General features: G+C 49.6%; 1 long non-coding RNA gene across 1 annotated transcript in view; it reads right to left on the minus strand.

Annotated features, from left to right (window-relative positions):
• Positions 1–16,046, minus strand: part of LOC147683792 (uncharacterized) — a 60,626-nt gene extending 44,580 nt beyond the window's left edge. Inside the window, exon 1 of the long non-coding RNA XR_015301059.1 lies at positions 15,969–16,046. This is a non-coding gene — a long non-coding RNA (uncharacterized LOC147683792). The remainder of the gene's footprint in view (positions 1–15,968) is intronic.
• Between the last annotated feature and the right edge of the window lie 2,167 nt (positions 16,047–18,213).

The raw sequence follows: 18,213 nt of genomic DNA on the forward strand, positions 1-18,213 counted from the left end.
GGCATCTGAAGCCTCCCCCAGCATGCGCTTGGCCTCAGGCATTTCTCCTTCCCCCTAATTATTCACCCCTGCTGTTGCTGCCCACGGCCGGCCGTACTTTCACTTTCACGGCCGCCAGGTCGTGTCTCGCATTTCTCCTCGCCTCTTCAAATTTTCCCTCCCACCCTTCCGACTTCAGGCTTTCAAGCGTGAATTTTCCCCAGCACGCAATGCCGAGGGCTTGTTGTTTTTACCAGCATTCTTCTATGCCACATGCCTTGTTTTTTATTGATTTAGGACTTGTGCCCTGGTCTCCCCCCCCCCAACATCTTGTATATATATTTTTCTCAGCATTTTTTTCTGAATTTATAAACAATCTGGTCATCATTAGCTTCTATAACCAGCTCCGCAATCCAGCCCCGCCTTTACATTTGTCGGCATGAACTTTATTCATTTATCATCCACTACGGGCTCTGAGTGGTATTTACGTGTTCTTATACATTCCACACACGCATACGACAGATACAGCATAGTCTGTCTTCTTTGCCCATAGACAATCCACCACTTGATCGAGTGGGCGGGCATTTAAATGTAGTACCGGCATGAACGCCGACTTCCAGTTACGGCGTCTATCTCCACCGAATCCCGAAGGCAACATCAGGTAAGCGAGCTCCGGGACGCCGATAATATGCTAGGCGCATACCTACCGTGGGTCTCCTTAAGTTTATTAGTGGCATCAACATAGCATTTATACACACAGCAAGATTTCTATATGTGATTTACTAATTCGCCCTGCGTGCTTCTTTAACGTCTTTTCAGCACGAGTTCACTTCAATACCAGCCTTCAATCTTTGACGAATAAGTGTGTCATTGCGTTACATACCATCCAGAACACAACCTGCATCTCTTAAAAACTGTGCACAGTCCATTATTAGGTAAGCACTGCCCCTTTCCCTGAATTAGAAGTCTCAATATACTTGCTTCACCCAGTTTACTGCAAAATAAAGACTAATCACATACCGACATTAGTTTGTTTTTATGGTACATCATCAATGCAGCTTTCACGCTGACAACCCATGCCGATTTTTTCAAAAAACATCATTGTGTACTGTGTTAAGCTTCACCCTTGAAGCTTCCAATATTATACACATTAAGGTAATCTAACATCCCGAATACCCTTAGTGATTTCCAATGCCACATTGCTCTTCTTTCTAACTTTACACTATTTACCTTACCAGAGCAGGACTCTCGGTGGTTACAGATTGGACACACAGAATCATAATTGATGCCACAAGGCTTTGTGTCCTCGGGCACTCCGAGACAGAGTGAGTTTTGTGACATTTCTAGCACCTTATCTCATCTTATCTTAAGTGTCATTTGTAAAGCGCACTGTCGCCGAAGCTTCCTGGCGCTAGAGACAGAGTGAGTGAGGAGGAAGTACGGGATGCACGAAGCCTAGCTGAGGGGGGGGGGGGTGCGTTTTTAGCAGTTTCCTGAATTTAAGAAGGGATGTAGAGGATTTGATTGAAAGGGGGAGGTGGTTCCAGAGTGCAGGAGCCAGATGGGAAAAGCGGCGGCAGCCACATTTTTTGGTTTTGCTTTTGGGGGTGACTAGCAGATCACGGTGGGCTGATCAGAGGTTGCGTGTCGGACAGTGAGGATGGATAAGGGATTTGAGGAAACCGGGGCTGGGGCAGTGAAGAGCTTTGAAGGTGAGACAGGCCACCTTGAAATTGGAACTCTGGTCCACCGGGAGCCAATGGAGGCTACGGAGCAGAGGCTTAGCTGATAGCCATCTAGGGGATCCGTGAATCAAGCGAGCCGCTTGATTCTGGACGACTTGGAGACGGTGGATCAGAAATAGAGGGAGACCGTGATAGATTGCGTTGGAAAAATCCAGTCGGGATAGCACAAGTGAAATAACAGTTTGGGTGAGTGCTTCGAGGGGGAGAAGATGACGGACTTTGCGAATCCTCCGGAGTTGGTACATGCAGGAGGATACTACAGCTCCAACTTGGGTTTTGAGGGAGAGTTCGGCGTCAATGATTATGCCCAGGCTTTTTACAGCTTTGGCTGGAATGGGGGGAGAGCCGAGCTCTGGAGGCCAGTACTGAGGGCCCCAAAGGGTACGTCTTAGTCCCGGGAGGAGGAGCTCAGTCTTGCCGGGATTTAGTTTTAATTGATTCTGGTTCATCCAGAGCTGGATGTGAATCATAACCTCGTGAAATGTTTTGGTGGCATGAGGAGAATTGAGGGGGAAGATGAGTTGCAGGTCTTCTGCGTAGTTAAAACTATGATATTCCATTTCAGAAGAGATTGGATCAGTGGCCGAAGGTATAAGTTGAAAAGGAGCGGGGAAAGGGAAGAGCCCTGGGGGACACCACAGGAAGTGGGGGTCTTGTTGGCAGTGTAAGGACCCATGCGGACTGCCTGTGTTCTTCCAGTAAGGAAGGACTTGATCCACTCCTAAGCTGTTCCTTGGATGCCCGCCTGCCCGACACGGTGGAGAAGGATGTTTCACGGCCGGCCGTACTTTCACTTTCACGGCCGCCAGGCCGTGTCTCGCATTTCTCCTCTCACCAGTGACATTGTTTTCAAATATGTTACACATGCCGTGCAGCGCTTTGTTTACTACTTTGTTTATTGCGTGTGAGGCAAGCCCAAAATCTTTGATACAAAAGCAGCATGTTTTTATCCGTTACAGCTTTGTCTGCAATCTGCCTGCTTTTATATTTACTTGGCTTCTTTGAACACATTGCAAAGTTAATTTTTTTAAGGAGTGCCTTTCCCGAACTTTTTGTTGCTTTTGCTTGCCCACATCGCATAGTTTGATTTTGAGATTGTGGCTCCTATTCGCGCCTTTTGCTTGCCCACATCGCAGCGTTTTATTTAGAGTTTGGTTAGCAACATTGCAGCGTTTTATTTTGAATTTGGGTGGTGTTATATGTAACAGGCACTCCGAGCTACCTGTCAGCAGCTATCCCTATATATATTAGACAACTTTGAATGTCAATGCTTTAAGTGGATGCTGCAGATGTATTTGATCTGTAGTGAACAATTCTCTTGTCACAATTTGGATGTGTGCTGTGTAGCGCTGCCTCGTCCTTTCACGCAGCGGATTATGTTTTAACAGGAGGCATATATTAGACTGCCCTCGTGTACAGATATGTACGCTTTAAAAATTGGGTTCACTCATTTATATCAATGTACTAGTGCTGGAATTGGAAAAGCTTTATGCCAGGAACACAAAGTGGGGGTCAAGGTGTGGCAATAAAAAGGGAGCGGTTTTCTTCACGCCCGCCCTCCTCCCACTGTCGGTTGTGTTACTTCTGTTTGGTGCTGCAAAATTGTAATTAATGTTTTTTTTCAGTCGGAGTGCCTCTTGCATTTTCAGTACAGAGCTATCACAACATCCTCCCACTGCGCCTCGTAATGCCTCTGACTTGTGGACGATTCTATGCACTGAATACTTTTAGCTATCATCTGTGCGTCTTCTATACTATGCAAAGCTTAGCCCGTGCTCACTACACCCTGACTGGCAGCACCAGGACATGCAGCATAGTGAAAGAGAGAGATAGGCTAATGTGCGGAGCGGCCGACTTCATAACTGCAGGACTTTGTTTTGAGTCCCGTCCTTGACTGTACTACATCCTGTGATTCTAGTCAAATTTATTGATCTCGTAGTTCCACACCACATCAAAGGCTTCTGCTCCCCCTCACTCACACCCCATCCCCATATGCTCCTTCCCTCCCTCCCACTCGCTGGCTCCCCCGCCCCCCACCAGGCTCTTGAAACGTGACACTTCGCCAGCGCTTTCCTCCCACTCGCTCACTCCCCTTCTCCCTCGCCCGACTAGTTTTTTTTATTGCTGTTGTTGGCAGATAGCAAAGTGGGCACTGCAGTGTTCGGGGCACGCACTGTTTATAGTGTTGTAAGCCGTGATTGTAATCCATTCCCAGCCAGGATTCCTAGTTTGCACACATTGCAGGCTTGGCCCTCCCTCCCTCTTGTTACAGTTTCCTTCTCTTCAAAGACTGGAATGTAAGATCTGATCTTCTCAAGCCCACAAGGTAGACGTGGTTGCAGATGTTGTCCATTACGGTGCCTGCTTTCATACCTGTGCTTTTCTCTCCATGTGAAGACACAATTTTAATAGCTATTAACATTTTTTTACTGGAAAATGTTAAGGCTGCTCAGCAAAAATGCTTAATTTATTGGGATTGATGCGCTTTACACATGCATAAATGCCCCACTGATCACTGGTGTTTGCCACCCTTTGTCATGCAAAGTTGCCTGTGAACTCTATTTATGCTTTCAGGTTAAGTCTAGTCACAGTATTTTTTTTATATATAAATATAAAAAAAGTTCATTAGATGAAGTATTGATAAAAATGTGTACAGGTCTTCACTGACATTCACGCCGTCATGTTGTTTGGAATCAAACTGTAAAATAAAGGGAGTTTTAATTTCCTATCTCCGCCTCTTTTCTGTGGTGGTACGGCCTCTATAACATAATACTTGAGATGCTTTGGATTGCTATTGTGGCAGATTTTAAAGTGTCTCGCCACTGGATAGCTGTCATCATCGTTATTGATGGCACGGATATGTTGAAGGATTCTTTTGTGTACAGCTAATTTTGTGCTGCCTATATATTTGGGGTTACAACTTCAAAACAGAACATATACAGAAATTCTGTTTTGGAGGTAAGGTGTTGCCCTATGTTTTGTGATTTGGCATTAAACGCAGTTGTATAAGACATAGCGTTAATGCCATATTGGCAGGCTTTGCATGTAGCACATTTAAAGAATACCTTTCTAGCTGCAAGCCACATATTATTGCCCTGATCCTCAAAGTTACTCCTTACCAGCATACTGCCCATGCTGTTGTTTTTTTTTAATGTAACAGCTGGACTTGACGGTAAGAGTTTACCAATCACCGGGTCATCCCTCACAATGGGCCAATTGCGTCTAACACTCGCCCTGATTTGTTTTTCTTGTCGTGAAAAGGACAAAATAAGTCTGGTGGGTAGTTGGGTCTCATCTTCACAGCTAGTTTGTATTTTGTATCGCAATAAATCATCCCTGGGCCTGTTCTTTAGATTTCGCTATGGCTGCATCCACTATCTCTGTTCTATATCCCCTAGCTAGAAGCCTAGCCCGGCTTTCTGCTTGCTTGTTTTTGCTGTCTTCCTCGTTGCTGCCTATTCATCTAATGCGCAACATTTCCCCACAGGGGATGCTTTTAATTAACCCTGGGCGTAGTTTGCGTAGCAGCGCTACAAGTAGTTGAACGTAGTATACTTTGAACTACATGTAGTCACATAGTACTGCGTAGCGTAGCTGATGGCACTGTGTACTTGTCTGCACTGTGAAATAATTGCAAATACATCTTGCGCAGTGGATGCCAAAGATGATAAAAATAAGTATCTCTATCTATACAGCATTTAGTACTTTCACAAAAGTGAAACTGAAAAATTAGCAAGCAGTGAGAGAGGTGATGATTTTGGGATCCCCCCTAACCTAGGGGGGATCCCAAAATCTAGGGAAAGAACCAACCAGATGCCTTGAAAACAAAAGCACATCTTGTTGAACAACTTGGTGGTGGTCCCATCCTCTTACGACCACCCCAAGCACAGTTATTACGGGCAAAAAAACAATCCCAACCAAAGGCCCTGCAAAGCATTATGGGATGAGATTAGCAGTGGGGAGTGAATATTATATTATACAATACCAAAATTATTCTACAAAGAGCTGCAGTTCAACTGGTGGTTACTAGATGTCCCTGCCTTCTGGACCAAGACATTTCTCCCTGCCACATTTGGCGTGATTCCGTTAATCAGTATGACCTGTAGACTTGTCTAAAGTTTCCTCATCAGAGGTTTTGAAATGTTAAATGGGGAAGGACATGCAATTCACAATTCCAGGGCCCCCTCTGTGGACAGAAACACAAGGTGTTATACTGGATGCTTTCCTGGACCTTGTAAAACTTGTAATTGGGAGGGTTGTTGCACTCTTCACCCCACCTGTAATGGACCCCTTAAAATGTTGAAATTGTCTATATTAATTGAGCTCTCTTGAGTCAGAATATGAGACAAAAGAACTTTGAAATAGGTTTCTGCATCTCTATACCCTTCTGGGCAATTCCCTAAATGAGCTGTGTCTCCCATATTTAAATCCTCGCTTCTGCTCTCATCACTTTGTATTCATTAAATTTCCATATCAAAGTTGGATGTGAGTTGCTGTGTTTCTTCGGGTATACATTATATGGCATTGTTTTGAGTGCTTTTTATTTTAAACGAGAGACCAATTTGAATAATTTTACTACAATTTACTATCATTCACTCACATTCCAATGGTATTCTGGCAAAATGGAATGTATTCCAAGTTTTAGAATTGCTAAGTGTGTTTTTAACATGCACTGATTGTGCCGAGATATAAGTTGGTTTCTAAAAGTCTGGAACGATTTTGGGTGCCATAAAAAGAATATGCCCATTAGAAGGCAGATCAATTTCTCGGATGAATAAAAGGCAGCATAATATCTACAACAAACAACTACCGTTCCAGGGACCGACACACGATGAATTATCTGGTAGTATATTAACAGCAATAGAGATCGAGATGATACAAAAAAACATGCTTTCACTGGCATGTTTGTCACTCTTTCTTGAGCTTTGTGGGTTTTTCCACAGCACAGCACCACTCACTCGCATATCTCCACTTACCAATTTAAAGAACCCACAGCAAATGCATGCACGTGTGAGGGGCGGGGCTATCGTGCTCAAAGGAATTCTAAATATGAACAAAAAAACGTTAAATAAATTCTAGCGTTTCTTTCTTTTCATAAAACGAATTCAAATTCAGTCAGCCAGCAATCCCTCATCTTCCGGGGACCGTAATGAAGGGAAGTTAGTGCAGATAGCTCTATTTACAAGTGAAATAAAAAGGCACGTTCAGACAGCAACAGACGAATAAAGTAGTTTTCTTAATTGGCAATATGTTTTATACCACTTTAAATGCATATGTGCCTCCGGAAGCAGCAGGGTAATAGAATGGGGTGTCTGCGTGCACGCTCGTATTTTATTTGAGCAGAATCGGTACTACTCTGACAGGGAAGCATTGATGGGACCTGCTGTCTTCTCTCTTTACTGCTCTGTCGACCAGTGAGCGCTCCGCTTTGATCGGGTTTACCTGCATACTTGGACATACATCAGGGGAACAGATAGCTGTGCAGCGGTTATTTTGCACAGTCTTGCATTTCAAACTCACCCCTTCACCGTGCTCATGCTTGCTTGTGTTGCACTGAAGCAGCTGTGTAGCGCTTCATACCCTGTCAAAACCAGAAAGCGCTTGTTTGTGCCATTCCGTCTGGCTTGCGGGTACCACGCATGCAGGTTTCTAACACATAGATTCATCACTATATATCTTTGTTAAATTAGGCAGGTCTTGGCTAGCGCAGTGCCTGTTACCACTTACAAGATTCATGGTGATAAATTGCTAATCGTTGTGTATGAATTGCAGTACTGGAGGTGTTTAACGCTTTACAGGGTTTGCAGTATTTCAGCTGATGTGTAGCTATATGAATTTTGTATGTTTCTTGTTATTGTATTCTTTTTGGACAGTAGTTTCAAAAGGCATGCATGACTCCAAACGCCAAAGGCACAAAAGTGGACACACAGAGATAAACACACAGTCACCTATCTGTGTTTGTCTTTTTTTTTAAACAAAAAGAACGCCCAAAGATGTAGAGTTTTGCAAATTAATGATAAATTAGTTTTCTGAAAGTCAGTACTTGTAACTAAGGCAGCCCAGTATTGCTGTGTAGCTCAATTCAAGTGTAATTCTGATGGTTTGTCTAGTGCTGAACGCAACAGCAGCGAGAAGGCGCTGTTCTGAGGCGCTGTGCATAGCATACAGGTGCTCCCTGAAGCGACACTATGTTTAGCAATCGCAGCTTCTCGTTAGATACTTCAAGAAAGTACATTTTGAGCACAGATTACAACTTTTATTGCAGCATGGGCGATGTTATCTGGGCGAAGGGTCAACGGCTGCAAGTGACGTGTTGCTGTGAGCAGAAGGACCCCTGTGTAAAACTGGAATACACCAGCGAGTGAGGGGAGCATGCGGCGGGACAGACAGACACTCAGTATTCTGTACTCCCTGTCAGCGCATCGTGCACTGGTGCTACAGCAGCCTCGGTCAGTATTCTGTACTCCCTGTCAGCGCATCGTGCACTGGTGCTACAGCAGCCTCAGTCAGTATTCTGTACTCCCTGTCAGCGCATTGTGCACCGGTGCTACAGCAGCCTCACCGTCTGCGGCACGGGAGCCCCGACTTGCATCATTTCAACTACAGACACAAAGTGCATTGTGGGGTGCCTGTTATGTCTCAGTGTTGCCTCCCTCCAGTGGTCTGGCGGAGGGCACATTGAGAGTGGCGCTGGGTACCCTGCCTGCTGCAGTGCCTTCCTTCCGGTGCTGGTCACATGGCTAGCGGCACATGGCACCTTCCATGCCCATTGCACTGTGTGATAACCGCACCTCTGACAGCCCCCGCTGCCTTATTCACACATCAACGCCTAGCTTGACTCACCCTCAGCAGGGGCCTCCTTCCCCGGGTTGAGTGGTTGCCATTAATTGCAGTATTATCCTTCTACCTGCGTTTGGTACTCGTTCTACATTGGGGCGTTTGGGCGCCGCCCCCCCTGATTTCTCGCCGTGCGAGAAGAAGGCAGAAACAAATGGTAGTTATTTATTTATAACTACCATTTGTTTCTGCCTGCCCTTCTTGCACGGCGAGAAATCAGCGAACTTCCTGGTTACTAACTCGAGCCTCAGGGCAGGGGGGAGTGGCTTGGGGGAGTGGCTTGCCCAATGTTGTGAATACGGACTGTTTGGACAGCCTGAGAGGCAGTCCAAACAGACAGTATTAGCAACAGTGGGCAAGCCACTCCCCCAAGCCTCCTCCCATTCTCCGTTCTGCAGGATGCAGACTCGGAGAAATGACGTATTTAGGGCAGCCAGCCGAACCAATCAGCGCTGGCTGCCATGGAGGGGAGGGAGGCTGCCTGCAGGCTTCCGTGAGGAGAGCGGCGGTATTCAAATGCAGGACGGCGGGAGCAGTCTCGGGACTCGAGTCGGGAAGCCAAGGTAAGTTTGTTATATTTAAATTAATTTTAAATGTAACCTTAATGACAGTAAGCTGGAAGCGATCTTTTACCTTATACAAAGCGATATGGTTAATGGTTAGGGCAATCTGTGTTGCTAGTTGCGATCGTGCATGGAGCGTGAAATGAGGCTTGTAGGGGTGACAGTGTTCTCATGTCGTATAACCCTGTTTCTCCTGCGCGCCGTGTCACTTCGTACTTTATATTCCGTGCATGAAGAGATGTTTAGTGTATTTTGTTTTGCCGATGCTATCTGCTAGCGAAGTGGGAAAGAAGTGGGCGTGGTCCTCGAACCAGCAGTCAGTGGAGCCCTCTTCCTCCTGACTGAGAGGAGGGGCGGGCTGGGAGCTCCAGCTTTGGTATTCACGAGAGAAAGCAGTGGCTAATGTATCTGAATGGGGATTAACATGGAGACACCCTCCGTCTCATATTTACCTCTTCTGAGGGAAACGGGTCAAAATCCGCACTCATTTGCTACCTGCTTTGAGCAGGAGCAAGTATGTTTGGGGCCATTTTTTGTGTGTCCATAGTGCTGGGGCGGGGGAGGCGGTGTATTTAAGGTGTCTCTTGCGAGACCTCACTCGGCAACGTGTACTGAGGGCCCGAGTGCAGTACGGGAATTGTTTTACGCCCTACCACTTTCAAATGTCACCAGCCGCCCACTTTTCTCTTGTAACACGCTGGTTGCTCCTCTTACATTTTGTTTGCTTTACACACTTGCACAAGTGCCACCATTGCCTACGTAACGTTTGTTCTTGCGTTGGAGTGCGTTCCATTTATTGCAGTATTATACCTCTACTTGTACTTTGTACGCATTTGTAACTTGCACACATGTCACTTTTTCCTCCTGTAATGCACCGTTTGCTCCCTCTTGTATTTTGTTTGCTCACTATTGTGGTGTGCGCTCTAGTCTATGGAGTGTACGCGATGACGCGTCACGCCATAGACCGGAGCGTTAGGAGCGCGCGCATGCGCAGAACGAGAAAAGAGCGAAGGCGCGAAACGAGAATAAGCAGTTGGCGACCGGAGCTAAGCACAGCAAGACGCTCGGCGCCCTGGCTCAGTAGTTTGTATCTTTAAGGCAATAAATACCTGTTACCACTACACAGGCTCCAGTGTGTACTTGCAGGGGGAAGAACCAGACATTACATTGGCGACGAGGCTGGCACCTAGAACATCACCGTGCACACAGAACTGGATCTACATCCTCCTAACAGTCCCACATCAGCCAGAGGGACAGGACAACAACCAGCACGAGCACAGGGCGTGGCAGCAGCGCAGAAACCACGAGAAAGACCGGGAAACAGCGTAAACCACCAGGTCAGTGCTGCCCAAAGTACAGAACTAACAGCCAGCACCCTGGCAACCAAGGGCATCATCCCCAAGTCAGAAGAAGAGACACAGGGAGATAACCTCACGCCACCCATAAGGGATAGTACCCCAGGCAGTCCCAGGAGTCAAGGGGACGCAGCAGGGAGTGCAGGAGCATCCAGGGGGTCCAACCAGCTCGGTGCCCAGGAGGCAAACCCCAGAGGTGAAGCAAAAATGGCAAACCAAGCTTCAGCCTTGATGGCACCAGTACCATTCCTACCCAGACCGGGTGAGCCGCAGTTAAAATGGGAGGACTGGAAAGAATACTTTCTAAACTACATTGAAGCTCTGGAAGATGAGGGTGAAGCGGAATACACCCCGGCAAGAAGGAAGAGATTGTTGCTTCATAATTTAGGCCCAGAAGGGGTGAGGGTATTCAAGAATCTTGTACCCAAGGAGAGGGGTGCAACAGAGACAGACGTCTTCAAGAATGCACTCGATGACTTAGACAGCCACTACCGTCCAGCAGTGTGCGTCTCCATAGATCGCTACAACTTTCAGCAGAGAAAACAAGAGGTAGGCGAATCCATTGATGATTATGTGGCAGCCCTACGACGCTTGGCCATCACGTGTCAGTATGGTGTTCTCCAAGACGAATACATAAAAGATCAGATCGTGATGCACACGACCAGCCGAGCTGTCCAAGACAAGTTATGGGCTATGAACGAAACGTCTCTCAAGGAAGTGGTGGCGATGGTCAAGAAAGCAGAAATGTCCAAGCGAGGAGCAGATGCAGCAAAACGGGAGAGCGTGCCAAGGCAAATGATCAACAAGATTGACGAGGTACCTCACTCCAGCAATCCCAAGGGCAGGTATGGAGACATGAGGAAAGACACCAGAGGAACGGGTAAGCAGACGAGTCGCCCCAGCCCCGGCAGTAAATTCGCGTGCTACAGGTGTGGCAGCACGGCGCACACGGCCCAGGACCAAAGATGTCCCGCGTTCCGCGCCAGGTGCGCGTTCTGTGGTTTGACCGGGCATTTTGAAAAGGTATGTCGGAAGAAAGGGTCGAAATCCTCCGTCAAGTGTGTAGAAGCAGCCACCGTAGACGTGAGCGGAGAAGATGATCTGGACGAGGGTGATTTGGTGCTGTGCATCGAGGACCAAGTGCTGGAGGTGGCAGGGAAGCGAAGTGATAAGCCCCGCACGGACATGCTCATTGGAGGGGTGAAAGTACATGTGGCGGTGGACTCAGGATCCCCCTGGACCATCGTGCAAAAGTCCATCTGGGAGGAAGATTTCACTCCGGTTGTAGGGCCAGACTTATGGCCTCCGGACATCAGGCCCATATCGTACACGGAGAACGCCATTCCCCTGGTGGGGTGCCGGGACTTCGAATTTGAATTAAGAGGAAGGACGGCCACGTGCACCCTGTATGTGGCGGAAAAAGGCCCATCTGTGCTGGGATGGAGAGACGCTGGGGACCTGGGCATCATCCTCAACCCTGGGGGGAAGGAACAGATACTGTTGACAGATGAGTGGCCCCTCCACAAAGACGAAGATTGGAGAGCAGCATACCCGAAAGTCTTCGAGGGCACAGTGGGCAAACTGGACAAATTCGTGCACAAGATAGTCCTCAAAGAAGGAGCAGTACCAGTGGTGCACAAGGTCCGGAACATTCCCATTTCCACGAGTGAATTGGTACAAGAAGAATTGATGAGACTGGAAGAGCAGGGCATTATAGAGCCGGTGGACAGTGCGGAATGGCTCTCACCCTTGGTGGTGGTCAAGAAACCTAACGGAAAGGTCCGCCTCTGTGTGGACCTTCGTGAACTCAATAAAAATCTCATCGTGGAGAGGTTCCCACTCCCCAGAATCGAGGAGATGCTGGCGAAAACAAAAGGTGTCACTCATTTCACCACCATAGACCTCACGTCAGCGTACTACCAGATAGAGCTGCACCCGGCGAGCAGGAAGTACACGGCCTTCATTACACCCTTTGGGTGCTACCAATTCAGGAGAATGCCCTTTGGCCTTGCATCCGCTGCGGCTGTGTTTCAGAAGCTGATGCACAGATTGTTCAAGGACATATCAGGGGTGCAGTATTTTCAAGATGACATCCTGGTGATGGGCTCATCCAAAGGAGATCACGACAAAAAACTGCATAGGGTCCTAGGGGTGCTGCAGAACAAAGGCATGACGGCGGAATGGAGTAAGTGCCGGATTGGGACACAGGCCGTGACGTACTTGGGTCACGAAATAGGGACGCATGGCATCACACCGAAGGTACAGAATGTGGAGGCAATCAAGAAGGCCAAGGCCCCATGCTCCAAGGAGGAAGTGCGGTCATTCCTGGGGATGGCCGAGTATTATAGCAAATTCGTGAGACACTTCGCCACCCGAACACACAAAATGAGGCAACTAACCAGGGACAAGACCAAATTCGAATGGGATGCGGAAGCCCAACTAGAATTTGACACCGTCAAGAATTGCATCAGCCAGGCCATCCCTCTGCAAGGATACATGCCCGATGGCAAGACCATTGTGACTACGGACGCGAGCGACAAAGGCTTGGGGGCGGTCTTGGCGCAAGTAAGAGAAGATGGGTCCACGGAGACGATCAGCTTCGCATCCCGAGCGCTGTCCCCAACGGAACAGAGGTACAGTGTGATCGAAAAGGAGATGCTGGCGGTCACCTGGGCAATGAACAAGTTTCGCCAGTTTATATGGGGCACCAGATTTAAACTCCAGACGGATCACAAGCCACTCGTGAAGGTCTTGACTTCCTCAGGCCATGATACAGCGACCCCAAGAATTGCTAAAATGACTTTAAAACTGCTGGACTACACATATGACGTGGAGTATCTGCCTGGGACACAAAACAGGGTCGCTGATTACCTCAGCAGGGCTGCGGCCATGGAAAAGGCACCGGAAGATGCCCAGGACAGGGAAGAGATGGTAGCCAGCATGGAAGACCATGAGACAACGATCAGTGCTCAGGAATGGAAGGCCGCCTATGATTTGGATGTGGAGAAGACGGAGGTAAAAAGGCACCTCATCTCCGGCTGGCCGAACAAAAAGGTGCTTGCAGACGGAGTGAGGAGGTTCTTCGAAATGAGGGAAGAACTGTCCATAAGTGATTCCGGGATATTCTTGTATAGAGGGGAAAGGGTCGTACCCCCGGATTCCCTAATACCCAAACTGTTGGAGCAGCTGCATGAGGGTCATTTGGGCATAGTGAAAACCAAGGCACGAGTCAAGCTGATGTACTGGTGGCCGGGCATGGACGCACAAATTGAAAGACAAGTGAGGGAGTGTGGGCAGTGCCAGGGAGCAGACAAAGTGTTGCGACCTCTTAGACCAGCACTGGGGAAGTTCGACACCCCTCAAGGCCCCTGGGAGAATGTGGCTATAGACATCTTAGGGCCCATCCTGGACAGCAGAGGAGTGAACAAATACATATGCGTCATGATGGATAAGTACTCCAAATGGCCCGAAGTGGACATACAAGAGTCCATGGAAACGGAAACAATTCTGAAATTTCTGTCGTCCGTCTTCTTGAGAGAGGGTATACCCAAATCTATCCTCAGTGACAATGGTCCACAATTTGTATCGGACAAATGGGTCCGATTTATGAGGAGGAACGGGATTGAGTCAAGGCACACGGCTGTGTACCATCCTGCCTGCAACGGCCAAGTGGAGCGGTTTAACCGCGTGTTAATGGGATCCATACAGGCAGCTATCTCGCAGGGAAAAGACTGGGAGACAGAAGTGATGAGCATGCTGTGGGCCTACCGGATCACCCCCACGGCCGTGGGGTACAGCCCCTTCCAGGTACTAAGAGGCCGACATCCATTCACACGGGACAATGTAGTGTGGAGGGAAAAGACCATCACCAGCAAATGGTCCCCTGCAGTGGTGCAGCACAACCTGGAGAAGGCCCAGAAGATCTATGCCGCCCACTACGACAAAAGACGTAATGTAAAGGAAACAGGGCTGGAAGAAGGAGAGTGGGTCAGGGTCAAACTCCCTACCATGCAAAGGAAAGGCGAAAGCAAATTTAGCCAGCCCCTACAGGTCAAGGAGGTACGAGGCAGAGCGGCCCTCCTTAGCGACGGGAAGGTGTGGTCCCAAGACCGCATGGCCAGAGTTAACAAGATAATAGTGTGGCCCAAGTCCGAGGAGGAAGAGATACGGATGGACTGCCAAGTAGCAATGCCCCAACCAGAGTACAATGCTGTAGACCAGTGGGAAGGAGCAGAAGTGGACAATGAGATAGATGCGTCCAACCAAGAGTCTACCGACAGAGAAGAGGCACCAGCGAGTGTAACACAGAGAGGAGATTCGAGAGATGGTGAGAAATCACGGTGTGAGAATGAGGTGGAAGAGAACATGCCGGTAAGACACACCCGCAGTGGCAGGCCTGTCACCGCGCCCTTGCGATACAAGGACTTTATAATGGATGGACAGTAGAGAGGGGTCACTCCCTGCATCCTCCTAGACTCTGACTCTGTCCACCGGACACCCAGCACGCTGGGGAGGAATGTTATCTCAATTTATATTTAAAAGGGGGGAGATATGTGGTGTGCGCTCTAGTCTATGGAGTGTACGCGATGACGCGTCACGCCATAGACCGGAGCGTTAGGAGCGCGCGCATGCGCAGAACGAGAAAAGAGCGAAGGCGCGAAACGAGAATAAGCAGTTGGCGACCGGAGCTAAGCACAGCAAGACGCTCGGCGCCCTGGCTCAGTAGTTTGTATCTTTAAGGCAATAAATACCTGTTACCACTACACAGGCTCCAGTGTGTACTTGCAGGGGGAAGAACCAGACATTACAACTATTGTCACCTTTGCCTCATGCAACTAAACGTTTGCTTTTGGAATTTGTTCACTTGTAATTTTCATTAACGTTCCTATTGTGAAGCGCTCCCACACCTTCGGGGAAAGCCCGCGCTATAGAAAATAGATTTTAAAAAAAAGAAAATAACAAACAAATAAATAAATAAAAAAGAAATACTGCGGCTCCCGAAGTCCGGCCCTGTCCTGTCCTGTCCTCCGCTCCAGCATCCTCTGACTAATCCCCAGCAGCAGACCATGCAGCACGGCTCCACCACCACCAGGAACGGTACTACAGTGGCAGCGATTGGGCGACGGGCGCTGCCTTAAGCCAATAATCGCCTCCGAACGGGCCCTCTCGTCCAATGGCAGGCCAGGTTTCCAGAGGAGCAGCAGTATTGCTATTCGCTCGGTTGTGTCTGACAAACTAAGAGGAGTGAGCCCATAGTCTCAGGCAGTACATATAGTACTGTGGTAGTGGACGCGCCCGCTCTCTCTCTCTCCTCCCACACACCCACTGACCCTGCCCTCATTTCCACGGACTCCGCCCACTGACCCCTCCCCCACTTTCCGACCCTAAACCCACAGGCCCCGCCCCCCTCACCCACATGCCCCGCCCCCTCACCTTGCAGTTCCCGTACTTTACTGCTCTTCGACCGCGGCCTCGAAGCCATGTCTTACCATAGCACCCTTCGTGCTTTCGCTCTGAGAGGCGGCGAGGGGAGCGCCACGCGGACAACCAACAACAAACCCCCTGGTGATCTGCAGGTGCGCATGCGCAGGACACGCGGTGTGTCAGATTTCCGTACGTTGTGACTGCGCATGCGAAGAAATTAGCAAAGCACAGTGAACTGTAAGATTGTGTCACCAAGTAGTGAAGCGTTCTTCCGTCAAACACGGGAACGACCCAGGACCGAACTACAAGCGCGGGTTGAAGGGGGCCTGATGGATTAATTGCGCATGCGCTGAGTACAGACACTGCCTCCCGCCACTAAGCGCGGGTTAAAGGGGGCCTGATGGATTAATTGCGCATGCGCTGGTGACAGATACTGCCTCCCGCCACTGAGCGCGGGTTAAAGTGGCCTTGGATTAACTGCGCATGTGTTAAGGGCAAACACTGCCTATCGCAGCCGAGCGCGCATTAAAGTATGCTTGTTGGATGAACAAGTACGCATGCTCCTAGAACAGACACTGCATCCCGCAGCCGAGCACCCATTAAAGTATGCTTATTGGATGAACAAGTACGCATGCGCCTAGAACAGACACTGCATCCCGCAGTGGCGCGCGAGTGAAACGGGCCTGGTGCAGATTAGAACTGCGCATGCTCAAAGGACTGATAGGGCTCAGCTCTGTCATAAAAATAAAACCTTTACAGCAGTCTACTCCTCTTATTATGTATAATGCTGCTAGAAGGGCAGCGGCGCTGTCTGCCTGTAGTGTATAGTCCTTTCTCCATGTTTATTATTGTAAGCTTGCTGTCAATGGAATCACTAGTCACTGTTCTAGATTCCACTTGTTGCATCCTCGCAGAGAGTGAAGATGCATCTCTCGTGAGGCTGACTTCCAGTTAGGATCACATCTGTTGACCAGGCATTCAATCAATCAATCAATCAGTGACACTTATAAAGCGCGCTACATACCCGTAGGGTCTCAAGGCGCTGGGGGGGGGGGGGGAGGGGGGGGGGGGGGGAGAGCCGCTACTGCTCGAACAGCCAGGTCTTCAGCTTCTTCCTGAAGGAGAGGTGGTCTTGGGTCAGGCGCAGGTCGGGAGGGAGGGAGTTCCAGGTCTTGGCGGCCAGGTAGGAGAAGGACCTTCCTCCTGTAGTCGCTCTTCGGATGCGGGGGACGGCGGCGAGGGCGTGGTTGGCTGATCGGAGGTGGCGTTTGGGAGTGTAGAAGTTGACTCGGCTGTTGAGGTAGCTCGGGCCTTGGTCGTGTAGGGCTTTGTGTGCTTGGGTGAGGAGGCGGAAGGTGATTCTTTTGTTGACGGGGAGCCAGTGAAGGTCTCTCAGATGTCCGGAGATGTGGCTGGTTCGTGGGATGTCGAGGATGAGTCTGGCTGAGGCGTTCTGGATCCGCTGGAGTCTCTTCTGGAGCTTGGCGGTGGTACCGGCGTAGAGGGCGTTGCCGTAGTCCAGTCGGCTGGTGACGAGGGCCTGGGTGACGGTCTTCCTGGTCTCGGTGGGGATCCACCAGAAGATCTTCCGTAGCATGCGTAGGATGTTGAAGCACGCCGAGGAGACGTTGTTGACTTGCCTGGTCATGGAGAGGGAGGAGTCCAGGATGAAGCCCAGGTTGCGTGCATGGTCTGTCGGTTTGGGTGCGGTGCCCAGGGCGGGAGGCCACCAGGAGTCGTCCCAGGCGGAGGGAGAGGAGCCCAGGATGAGGACCTCCGTCTTGTCCGAGTTCAGTTTCAGGCGGCTGGTCGTCATCCACTCGGCTACCTCTTTCATCCCTTCGTGCAGGTTGGCTCTGGCGGCGGCGGGGTCGTTGGTCAGGGAGAGGATCAGCTGGGTGTCGTCGGCGTAGGAGATTATGCTGAGGTTGTGTTTGCGTACGATGGCCGCGAGGGGGCTCATGTAGACGTTGAAGAGGGTGGGGCTCAGAGATGATCCTTGGGGGACGCCGCAGATGACTTCGGAGGCCTCTGACTTGTACGGTGGTAGGCGGACTCTCTGTGTTCTTCCGTCGAGGAAGGAGATGATCCATTCCAGCGCCTTGTCCTGGATTCCGATGTTGCTGAGGCGCCGTACTAGGGTGCGGTGGCAGACCGTGTCGAATGCCGCGGAGAGGTCTAGGAGGATGAGGGCCGCTGTTTCTCCATTGTCCATCAGGGCTCGGATGTCATCGGTGGCGGCGATGAGGGCGGTCTCGGTGCTGTGGTTGGCTCGGAAGCCGGACTGTGAGGGGTCGAGGGATCCGTTCG

Source organism: Lissotriton vulgaris, chromosome 11 (genome assembly GCF_964263255.1).
Source record: "Lissotriton vulgaris chromosome 11, aLisVul1.2, whole genome shotgun sequence".
In the NCBI taxonomy this organism is placed as follows: domain Eukaryota; kingdom Metazoa; phylum Chordata; class Amphibia; order Caudata; family Salamandridae; genus Lissotriton; species Lissotriton vulgaris.